The sequence below is a fragment of the Cuculus canorus genome, chromosome 5 (assembly GCF_017976375.1).
Source record: "Cuculus canorus isolate bCucCan1 chromosome 5, bCucCan1.pri, whole genome shotgun sequence".
Lineage (NCBI taxonomy): Eukaryota > Metazoa > Chordata > Aves > Cuculiformes > Cuculidae > Cuculus > Cuculus canorus.
This window is the reverse complement of record NC_071405.1, coordinates 44,742,713-44,754,909: the sequence shown is the minus strand read 5'-3', so window position 1 is coordinate 44,754,909 and position 12,197 is coordinate 44,742,713. Positions and strand designations below refer to the sequence as shown.

Below are 12,197 nucleotides of genomic sequence, written 5' to 3'. Positions count from 1 at the left end.
TCCCCCCCACCCTGCCATTTCCTCCAGAAATAACAGCTTATTATTAGGATCTGTATGCATATGTGTTTACCAGGCTTGACATAGCTTTGTACTGAAGATCTTTATCTCCTTACCTGCAGTGAACTTGGAAGCTGAACACTATGGTCAGCATGATGTACATCTGCAAACCTCCTTTGGATTGTTCAGAGTTTGAGCTGGCAGAGACTTAGGTTTGCTTCCCTAATTTAAAATAAGCTGCAATAATGAATGTCTCCACTCTGATTTTTTTTTTTTTTTAACTATGTGTCTTTTAAGTGTGAGGTGGGCTTTATTTGTATTTATTGGGTTTTCCTCCTCCCCTTTGCGCACTGAGTACCAGTGAAAGGCTTAGGGTTTTATGAGTCCAGGTACATGGTATCTGTAGCATAGCAGTGGTGTCTCCTAGGATGTGTCTAACAACTTCTCTCTGCTAATGAACATTCATCTTGTCAAGGAGGATGAGAGCTCCTCACCCACAGGGTACCAGGCATCTACTGATCAGGCTGTGGGAGGACTGCAATGACCAGCTGAGCTGGATGCTCTCTAACAAACAACATGCTCCTTAACTATCTTGTCCCTTCAGACCCTTAAGACAGAAAGAAAAAAAGGGTGGAGGAGGAGATTGGGACCTTAATATATATATTGTACAGTGGTACGTCTTCTAGTCAAAACACAGCCTCCATGCCATCTGATACTTAAATGGTCATAGAGAAATATATGGATTTGCCAACCAGAGGCCAAATGCATATTGAATGAAGAGTTCCTCCCTTTTGTACTAATGGTGATGACGTTAGAGAAACCATGAGAAGAACATTTCTCACACCATCTCTTCTGAGTTCATGTGTTTAAAACTGTTTGCTCTGATACTTGTAAAAACACTAAACCTTTCTGTTCTTTTGAGGGGGTTGCTTTTCCTTGGTTAGATTTTGGTGATGATGATGGCTTGGTCTCGGAGCAGAGAAGGTTATGTCCTTCTGTTTCAGCCATTGACCTCTTTTCGGGTCATACCTCGCTGTTTCAGCCCCTCTGAGGAGCTGGTGTTGGATGTGGAGGGATATTAATTATTTTTCTTCAAAATTATGCAGTGCTTGCTTATATTGATCTGGAGTAATACTCCAAGCGTGGTAATGACTTTTGTTTTTATAGGAAAAGATGTACTTTCTTTCCTTCTTTTACCTCATTACACTTGAGGTTGTTCTAAGCAGTTAGTTTTTTGGCTATTTTCTGTTACTGGCAAAAAACACTGGTGTTCAGCCTTCAGAAGTATTCATGTATAAGCTAAATGAAGGAATAATTTAATGAAGGACATAACTGTGTCACTGCAACATCCCTTAGGTAGTTTTAGTCATGATTACCTGAAAATGTCAAAGGTATAAGAAGTTGATGCTCCTTGAAAAACCTGGTTAGAATTAGAGATCAATTCAAGAAAAGTAATTTTCAGAAGATATTTTAATTAACAGTTGCCTGAATCCTGAATGCAGACAATTGTCTAAATATTTCTGAGTAAAACATTATTTCCTTCTTTCTGCCACCAGAACTGGAGATGGCCTTCAGGCCTCCAAGATGAGATGAATAGTAGTCATCTCCATGCTGCAGCAGTTTCTTTCTTTGTCTTTTCTATCCTGGTGTATTAAAAGCCCTCCAGATAGGCTGTGTTGTGTTTATGTTAGGTGGTCATCTACCTCAATTAAGAGGTTCTTTTGAATGAATGTTTAGTGTTAGTGTTGAGAGAGAATGTTTCTATTAGTAGCCTGGTGCCAAGGCTGTTGGTATGCTACTTGGGGAAAAATATTGGAAAAAAAAAAAAAAAAAAAAAAAGGAAAAAAAATATCCTTGGACTACACAGCTCACTTGAGCTTTCTAGCCTTAGAAGTTTGACAGGTATATTGTGAAACAGACTTCTGCTTTCCTGATGGAAACCCTTTGGATTCAACTTTTTTTGAGTCGAGGGACTTAGTATGTCTGATACGGAAAAGCCTGCAAGCGTACTCAGCTCACAGCATCTGTGGAAAAAACAGCCAGTGTCTCCTTGTGAGTGGTTGTCCTCGGGATCTGCTTGTAAGTCTGTTTTTTCCATTGTTCAAACACAGTATTGGGCTTGACACGCTTTGTCACACAAAATGATACAGACAAGCTTTGCAGCTGGCACGTCTTTTAAAGAGCCTATTATTGTAGCCTTGCCATAACACATTAATCATGCTGTTGAGGTAATGATAGTGGTATACTAGGAGCCACTTTAGCTATACTATACCTATACTACCAAGGATTGCTTTGGTTCTGTCCTTCCAAGTTGGCATGCTGCACGGGTACAAGGTAGTTTTGTTCTGCTGCACTTACTCCCTCATTATGTTTCTATTGATATGGTAAAATAATCCTCTGCTGTCCCTAATAAGATTGCAAAAGCTGCAGGGATGAGGTGTGAGAAAACAGACTTGTTGCTAATAATTTCAAAGCTAGATGCCTAATGCTTTTTTAATAGTTGCAGTCACACACGTGAAAATATGATTTCTGTATTCGCGATACACTTTGCAAAATGCATACAGTGTGATTATTTTTACCAATGTAAAACTGTACTTGTAGAAAGAACTATTCATGTTATGCTTAAGTACTAATGGTTCTACTGAAGCATTGCCCTGGATATTGGACTGAACCTGATAAGCTGTGACAGTTGTGCTTATTGAGTACTTCATAAGCCATATTGTTCTGCAGACTGGGCAATCACCTCCTTTTTGGTGGGAAATGTGCCTCTAATGAACAGATTAATTTCAGTTATGTTATTTTCCTTACAGATCTAGAATTACAATTTATGAAAGTAGCAGGGAGATGGATGCTTATTGGATGCTCTTGAGTTCTTGAGATGATTGTTGGGACACTCTGAAGCAAAGACAGGAGATGCCGTCAGCCTTCTTATTTTGGTAAGCTTGTCCCTAGGTGTGCTCTGTCTACAAGCAGATGCTGGAGGGCACCAACTCATTGTGTGTTTTGCAAGCTCTGCACTGAAGTACTCTGCTTTGTTTGAGGTATAGGAAATTGCTGTATCTGTTCCCTGGAGGCTGAGCTATTTGCTTGCCCTGGAATTGAAGAGGAAAAAAACCCAGCTGTTATTAGGAGATTAAAAAGAGCAGTCTGCTAGCCTGACTGATGCATGAGTTATGCTGCAGCCTGGAGCTGGGCTTTTTGTTAAGAGCAACTTGTATAAGAAAAGCAAGCAAACCTCTGAGCAGAAAAAACCAAAACTAACAAAGGAAGCATCTGCTATTCAGATGAACTGGTGTAGGTGAAGAGGGAAAGAAACAAGTCACAAAGAGACCTCCAAAGGCTTGCTACTTTGGCCAGAAACATGCAGTTTAGAGATGGTGGGAATTTTGTAGTCCAATGATGGTGATGCAGATATTCCCATTGTGAAATCCTAGGCAAAAGCGGGCTGGGTGGTGATGAGTGATGGAAGATGCTGAGCTAGGATGGAGGAAAGCCATGTTTCAGATCTTGCTCTGTTTAGAAAAGTTGAAATGCTCTTCCCCAGTTCTGTTCTTCACCATGGTTTTGATGCAATGAGAAGTACAGTGTGGAGGAACTGTACTTTCTCCATTTTTGGCTTGTGTGGTAAAGTAGAGCACAGCACCTGTGTGTGACAGCATAGAGGGATTTGCTTTGCAGCTCTGCACAAGCATCTCCTCGTGGCAGTATGGTAGGAGTCCAGGTCTGCAGGAAACTTCATACCGAGGTGGGTTGGTCTACTTGAAAGTCCAGCACAAGGCAGAGATGCTTAGGTTACTCTTTTTATTACTATAGAACATGGACTGTACTGGAAACCAGGACTGTTTTGATGACAGGGGTTGGTTTGGGCCTCTTTCTTCTGACAACATTACTATCAGAAGGGGGAGAACAATTTGATCTTAATGTGATAGCGTTCTGTTAGCCATTGCATAGTGAAGTGCTGTAGGTGTGAAGCCTGTTTAAAGAGCGCTGGTGACTGACTGGTGTTGTGCCTGTTGGCTGATGTCCCATGTTACAATCAATCTGTCCCTAAAGGCTAACAAACCTCAAATGCATTAAGAACATGAGAACGGTTGTTCTGGGTCAGCTACAGGTGCTTTCCCTAGTGCTCTCCTTGCCAGTGAGACTTACTTGCTACAGCAAAGAGAAGGGAGCACAGCTTGGTATTGCAGTGTTGGAGCAGAGAGTGTTACATTTTTATAAAGCACTAGCAACTAGACAGCTGCCTGGACAATAGCACCATCTACTCCTGCACCCACATGGTTGTGTGATAGAAGTGCCTGTGGCATCCGTGAGTTTCCTTCCTTATGTGCACTAAGGTCCCTCGATGGCAGAAACCCATTCTGCCTGTCCCTACGCGACCTGCAGAACAGTAGCCTCTGGAACACACATCGTGATTGGGAGCTGCAGAACAAATGCTGACCTGCAGTTCTCACCCGTAGGTGCCGATAAAGGAATGTCAGGGAAACGGTAGGAATGACCTAGCTAAGTTCTTGACACCTGATGTTTCTCCCTTTGGAGTGCATAGGGATTTTCTTTTCCCCAAAAAAAATGCTTTAGAGATGTTATTTCCCCAGTCCTCTTGGTTTTGCTCTGGTGCAGAGCTCCTAGCAGTTGGGCACGTAGTTCCTTAGGCATTGATTGCTGAGGGTATCAAGTGAGCCTTTGCCCATACAGAAGACGTGCATTGCCTCTGTAACACTTGAGATGCCAGCTAGGAGAGTTGTCTCTGCATTACCATGTGCTGGTGACTTGTGCAGGATGATTGCCAGACCTGCAGATCAGCTGTACAATTTCTTTCCCCTGTCCTGGCTGCCTCTTGTGTTTTTCCTTCTGAAAAGAGCTCGACCAGGGCTCAAGCGTCCAAGGAACTGAGGCTGCTGAAGTATTTGGAGTTTTGGGAAAATCTTGTTTCCAGAGCCCTGGTCTGACTCACTGACAGAAAGAGGTGTGTTTGCATCACTCCAGAGAGGGCTGATTTGCAGGAGAAGGAGTAAGAAAGGAATTGTTGATGGATCTGATGTGCTCAAAGAATGGGAAAAGGCTATTTTGTAAATCGCAAGACCACTATGCAAGACTTGTCATTGTGTCGCTATTGGCTGAAGGAGATGAGAGGGAGCTGAGACACTACCTTTGCAGATGATACTGATGAAGCGTATCCAGAAACGTGTAAAGCATCCGCAACGGTTTATTTTTAAAAGATATACAGGATTGTGGGGATTGCAGGGTATGGGCTTATTGGGATATGTGGGCTAGAAGGGAAAAGGGCAGTTTGAAGCATCAACGGGTATCAGCTCTATACACAGTTCCAGTGGATCTGAAGGGAACTTAGGATCAGCTGCTTTTGGTCTCTTTCTTCTGCTTCAGCTCTGCCAGTGGGAAGATGGTTTCACCCCACGGATGGCTGCTGTGATTTCTACAGCACTTCCCTTTAGGCTGCAGTTCAGGGCTGCATTCCCGAGTTTGCCCAGGCTCTGGTGTCACTCCTTGGAGCTCTATTTACAGCCTTCTCCTTTTGGTGCCTGCTTGCCTGTTGCTCCCCTCTTCACGGGCTGCTTTTTGCTTTCTGTTGCCTTGTGAGGAGCCTGGCAGGCTTTACATTCAAGAGTATTGTTAGACAGATAAAGGCACAATCAACATGAACCAGTTCTGCTCTTAATGAAAGCTTGCTCTTGTTATGTTCTCTCCCCAGAGGAGCTCTTTAGGAGTTGGTTCTCCGGAGCAACAGGAAGCACCTGCAATGGAAATGTGGAATTTAACAGGTGGCAAGGGCCTACATGCCCAATCGTTACCTTAGCTCTGAAAGGCAAATCCCTTGGATGGGTTTGCTCAGCTTAGCCGAGCCAGTTCTGCTGAGATGACCGCACAAATTGCGGTGGCCGTTGTGCATCAGCCTTCTCCTGCACTTGTGCCGAGCTGCTGGCCAGTGGATGGCCTTGTTTATCCCTGTGGTAGCAGCAGTCCCACCTTCTGAGGGAGGAGGCTTTTGTTGTCATGCTCTTTGTGGCCCTTGCATACTTCTGCTTTTTCTGCTCTTTCTGCCCCTGGTGTTGGTGAGTCCTTAGATGATGTACTGTTGAGGCCACTCACCTCCTCTGGTACTGGTGACTCCTTGTCTGATGTCCTGTCATGCTGGGCCAGCTGCTCTGGTGTTGACGACTCCTCGTCTGATTCACTGTCAAGGTCAGGCAACTCCTCTGTTGCAGGTGACTCCTCAGACCTTTCACTGTTGAGACCAGTTGACACCTGCAGTGCTAGTGACTTTCCAGATGATGTGCCTTCAAGCCTTTTCACCTCCTCCTCAAAGATTTCCTCCCAGCGTTCAGTGAGGACGTCCACCAGCTGTGTCACCTGCGCAGAATAAACCATTGGTTTCCACCTAGGTGGCTGAGAATGGGTCGACCATCCTTTCCCACTGCTATGCCTGGGGTGGGTGAGAGCGGTGGCCTGGAGGTGAGGGACGTGGGGATGAGCCAGCTTTGTCTCCGAGCCCCACGTGGGCTCTTGTTGCTTGGGACATGGCCACTCTGCAGGGGCCAGTGGGTTGGGGATTTTCTGGCCACACTTGCTTACCTGAATGGGCTAGGGCAGTGTTGTGTCCTGAGTGCAAAGACCTGCCGGTGGTGGGCCAGAGAGAGCCTCCCTACCATCAGAGCATGATGGCCCAGGCCCCTGTGCAGCAGCTGAGATCCCTTGCAGTGCAAAGGGCCAAGGCAGCCATCTCCACCTCTTGCCTGTCCTGATTGCTGCCAAGGCAAAGAGAGCAAAGAGCAATGGAGGAGAAGTCAACACTCCCGAACGCTGTCTGTGTTGTACCCAGCGCTGAGCGCGTGGGAGAGATGTTTTTTGGGAGTGAGGGGGTTTGGGGCTCAGCTCTATCCTGCCGCAGAGTGAGGGGGGTGGACGTGTCCTGTGGCAAAGGCAGCAGCCCCAGTGCACCACAAGCGCTGTGCTGCGATGATAGGAGAGAAAGGACATCCCACAGTCGTCTTCTCCCAACTTACCAGCTGAGTGGCCGCGTCCATCTTTGCTGCCAGAGGAGCCGGGAGGTGGCTGCTACGGAGGACCAGCCTGCAAGAAATGTGTTTCACTCACTGAGCAGTCCAAGAGCAGAAGGGGCCTCCAGCAAGCTGCAGCATGCCCTGGCCATGTGTGAGAGGTGGGAGACTGCCCCCAGCACAACCCTCACCGCTGCCTGGTCCTCAATGAACCTCTGCAGATTCCTGGCGCTCAGTGGTGTTTCCTGGGCAAGGGGAAAAGAACAGAAGGTGAGAAGCGATGTGCAAGATGTTGGGCTGGAGCTGGTTTTCTGAGGGCAAGGGAGGGACACTCACGGCTTTGCGGCCCCTCAGGTCCTGTAGCAGGAGGTTGAAGGAGGACAGCTGCATCACACGGGCTCCCTGCAGTCCCTCTGATGGCCTGTGAGCAGGGAAGGGGCAGAGAAGGAGTTGTGTGAGACCCATGCCACCTTTTCCTTCTCATGCCAGCAACTACAAGCTTCCCTGAAAGAGCCAAGTAGTGCCCAGCAGTTGGGTGGAGAGCAGCAGCGATGTTGGGGACAGGGTTGGTCAGGTGTTGGCTGGACACAGATGAGCAAGTAGCTGGGCTGGTTCTGCCCACTGAAAAGCTACCCGCAGCATGAGGGCACCTCTCCCCGGCTGGGGAGTGGTATTTCCACATCATGCAGTTGTGCATGGAGCATCCCGCCGTGATTTGAGCCCGACCTCCCAGGCTGCAGTGCCAGACAGGGCTTACCCAAGGAGTGCGCTGACCCAGAGCACTGTTCAGCCCTATAACACAGCACCATCTTCTTATTCCATGTGTGTGTGTACCAGTTTTCACAGTCTTCCAGCATCATCCACCAATTAATGGTTTTGGTAAGTTTTTGCTGTGGAAAAGCTTTGCTCTAGAGAGGTGATCTTGGCCTGTCCTCCTGGAAGCTCATCCTGTCTGGTGGCACAAGAGTTTTATAAGCATGATCTGCTCATTGCAAAATCCAAGATTGCGGTGGCTGATGTGGCAGGGATGTCCAGGCAGATGGAGATGCCTTTTGCCCGCAGATTTCTTCTGTCAAGCTTGTGACCTGTTAATTGTGAGAGCAGATGTCTTTTGTAATGGTCTGATGGTTGTGGATGCTAAATAGATTTTGTGCAAATTATTGGGGATCTCTGTCCTGGCATCTGAGGTGCCTTTGGGTTGATGAAGGGTTGCTGTGCTTATTCTTATCCATTCAAACACTTGCAGTTTTTGTTTCAGTTGGAGAAGACAGCACGTGCTGTGTCTCACTGCCTAGGTCTCTGGAGCAGATAATTTTTTTCCTCTCTGAATCCTCTGCACAAGAAAGATCAAGTGGTTGTTGTTCTCTGCAAGGACAGCTAGAAGTACCTGTGATCCTTTCTTGGTCTGTTCATATTGCAGAGCTCTGGCAGAGATGAGCTTTAAGAAGCCAGGACAGAGGGCTTAAATGCTGGAACCCAGACCTCTCCCAGCTTCACTGTAATGCCGATGTATGGTAGCTGAAGAGTGGAAGACCTGCCACATTGGCTCCAGCCGAGTCCAACTATGCCAGTATCCCCTCCCCTAGTGATGACCAGAGTGGATCCTCAGGGAAGGAGAATGAGTCTCTGGGTTTAACAGCTGCAGACAGTTTTGTTCTCCTGCAGTTAGCATGTTACTTTGCAGACACTTTCTGTAATCTGCTTCATGTCACAGAACTTGCTACAGCCCAATTGTGAGTTACTTGGAAGAAGTATTTTGTCATTCTGTTTGACTTCTTAAAATCTGCTGTCTCATGGTCTTTCACTGTATAAACAGTTATTCTTTGTTCCTAGTATGGTTTGCATGACAACAGTGGCTCCTGTAGGTTGTTTTGTTTCTTGCCTTGGTGTCCTTTTTGTGATGCCCAAGACTTAAGATTTCATGGTGATATACTATCTGCCTTCTCTGTGCTGCTCTGGATTCTGCACTTAGGGAAACACTTCGTGAATGCTTTGAAGAGAATTAGAACTGACCTTCTAATTGGAGAGAACATAGGGTAATTGCAGACTTAGTTGAAAAAGCGTTCTGTGTTGCATTTCATTGACTTTCTTGCTGGAGGAGATGTTGAGCATACTGAAGAAAAGGAATTTGAAAACATGCACCCATGACCCCACATCTGTTACTCAGAAGGCATTTTTCTTGCACGTCTTGCGTTTATTCTCTTGCTGTAACATTATGCAATTTATCAGTCTTTCAGTTCTGTAGCTAGACACCCATTTGCACTGTCAGTATTTCCATATATAAATGAAGTGAGGGTGATGCTCACGAACAGCATGATCTCAGTAATTCATCTAGAGGAAGACAGAAGTTGACTGCTCTGTCTGTTTAATCACTCAGTTAAAAGTACTGAAAGCTGCAAACAAACTAGTTTGTTTTCCAAGTGCCGTGCTAAGAAAATCACCAGCCTGTTTTCCTCAAAATTGCTGGAGTTTATGTCCATACATGTGAAAAAACAACAAATCCAAAGCCCACTCACAGGTGCAAGAGCAGTACTGCTTGAGATAGCTTGGTGGAAATAATAAGGCATCTAGTGAACTGATCATCATGCTTCCCAATAAATAGTATTTAGCACTTTCCAGCAGCTTAATGTACTGTGGCGTGTGTGGAGGACAGATCTGTGTTAGCTGCAGGTTTTTCTGGTCTTCACTCTAAAGATTTTTCTTCTCGTGTGTGGATTTCTGCTTTATGCATATGAGGTATTACTTGGTATGGCCTTTGGAGGCAAAGAGGAAGCTATGCCAGTTACCATGAACAGTGAGGGCTCTTGATTGATGTAACTGATGAAAGGAGCAGGCTAGAAGTTAAGCCTACACATCTCTGCTTCCGTGCCAAGCCTTGTGTTTTCTCTGTGCTGGCCCATGTTGAGAGGATTGGCGATCCCTCAACAGCAATAGAGTAGAAAGTGTGTGGTGACTAGCTTTAGTGAAACTTTTCCTGTGTGTCTTGGTTTCTCTTTTGAATGAGGTTTCCTTAAAACTCTCCTCCCTTCCCCATCTTCTGGTGGCTGGTGCTAGATTACACTGAGAAGGGCCTTTGTCCATGGCAAGGGCTCCCAGACACTAGGATGACATTTAATTGATGATGGATCTGTGCAGAGAAAATAGCTGTATGACTGGCTGAGCACTGAGCACTCCTCTTGCTTTTTGAGTCAACCCACAGTACTTGTCATGGTTTCCGTGAGGCTTTTATTCACTATGCATGTGGGATTTATTCTTTGCTTGGGACCAAAACATGACTGATGTTACTTTAGGAATAGCAGCAGCAAAACGAGGCTACTCTTATCTACTCTCCAAAAAGCATTTGGTTGCTGGTTTTCCCCATGCCGTAACAAGAGTACTGCAGACTTCCATCTCTTGCTCTAAATAGAAGTAGCTTTCTTTGGTCTTTTGTGTTTCTGAGGAAATCCGTGGCAACGCAAACCCAAAATTCTGCTGTTCGGGTTGAGGTATGCCATAGATGTGCCCTTCCCCTGAGGGGAGGAGTGTGGACCAACAATGACATGTTATGAATTAAACAATGTGACTTGTCACAGTGTAGTTGGCTTAAGTGGTCGCAGAAGCTAAACTTCTGTGGGCCTTGGTGATGAGAGAGTGATGAGAGAGTGCCCATGTGTCCTTTCTACTGTGAGGTGGAACTCGGCACAGTCTGGCTTTGCAGAGCAGCGTCAAATGCAGTTGGAGAGCTTTCTCTTGACTGTCTGCCTTTCTGCTGGAGCAGAGCTTGTGAAGTGCCAGCCTTTGCCAATCCAAAGTCAAGGAGATGGTGTCCCATGAGGTGCGTGGTGCAGAGCATGGGGAATCCTTGTGGCAGGTTGGGAGTAGTGAGCATCTACAGTTGTGCTGAGCATGTTGTGTACCCACATGCCAGAGAGTGTCTGTCAAGACTTGGGTTTACAAACAGGATCTCATTAGTTAGGGTAATGGGATGGTGTAGCAGGGAGCCCAGGTTTGGATAAGGTTTTGGTCAGCTGCTTGAAGGAGGAGACAGTTGTCAAAGCATCCATGAACTTGACTGAGAGCAGACTTCTGAGTTGCCTCATCCATGATGGAGGTGATGAGAGATCAAGAGCCAAGAGCCTGTATTCATCCCAGGGGAGGCAGCAGGGAGCAGCCTCGGGATCCTGCTGCTCCCTGACGTACTCCTCTGCATTAGTTTTCGTCATTAATCCCCATAATAAATTCCTGCTTTCAGGACCCTAAATGACAGGGGTCTGCCAAAGAAATGCCAGGAGTGGTAGATTTTTCTATTGTTATTTCTTTTTCCTCTTGTAAGGTTCATATGAAGGACAGTGCTCTTATAGTCTTAAGAAAAACAGCAACAAAGCAATGCTAAATAATGGCTGTTAAAAACGTTCTTAATTGCTTCATGTATGTTGCAGTAGCAGTGTTGGCATCTCACTTGTTATTTTAGTTTTTTTTCTTCATTGCTTACATAAGTTTAAGATGCTTTTAGTATTTATTAGTATTATTCTCGTGTCTTTAGAAGTAAGGGTACCATAGTTCAGCCTCTGAACACCTTCAGTCTGTGCGTCTCACAAGATGACTAGGAGGAATGCTGGTACCTGGTTTTGTGGCCACATGTCCCCCATGAACTAGCCTGACCCATCTGTTTGTAACATTTCCCCAAATTGTTCTTGTTGTCTTGTTTTCTTTTATAAGCTTTCTCCTGACAAATAACACAATAGGTGGCACAAGGAGCAGAGTCCTCAGTTCACCCCCTCTTGCCACCTCTCTTGCCACCATAGCCTCCATTAGCGAAGATGACATGTTAGCTGGAAGAAATACATTCTCATTATGTGCCTCAGTTTCCCCACTTAAGTATGTGTTCTTTAAATCTTTTAAACTGTCTATCTTCTCCCAAACTTGCATCTCTGTTGAGCAGGCATGAATTTTAGTGTCAAATCCTCTGCAGCAGTGCCATCATTAATCCAATGCTACTTTCTACAGGCAGGCACAAAGTGTTGTTCTGCACATCATTTGGGAATAGCCTCCGTAACAGCATAGGGATAGGAGTCTCAAGTTTTCCTCTTTTTTTTTTTTTTTCTTTTTTTTTTTTCCCAAGGGGAGGTGTTTTTGCAGGCACTGTGGTTTAAAGGCTTCTGTTCTTAAAATCTTAAGTCTTGGAATGTGGCTCCATAACAGTTT

The 12,197-nt window shown here is 45.6% G+C and overlaps 1 protein-coding gene across 6 annotated transcripts in view; it reads left to right on the top strand.

The window, feature by feature from the left end:
• Positions 1 to 12,197, top strand: part of LOC104068987 (USP6 N-terminal-like protein) — an 84,040-nt gene that overhangs the window by 23,028 nt on the left and 48,815 nt on the right. For 2 of the 6 annotated variants that reach the window (XM_054068250.1, XM_054068253.1), the window contains one exon: positions 2,808 to 2,933. The exons of the other annotated variants lie outside the window; for them this stretch is intronic. The gene's annotated coding sequence lies outside the window, so the exon portion shown is untranslated. The remainder of the gene's footprint in view (positions 1 to 2,807; positions 2,934 to 12,197) is intronic. 6 annotated transcript variants of the gene reach the window in all.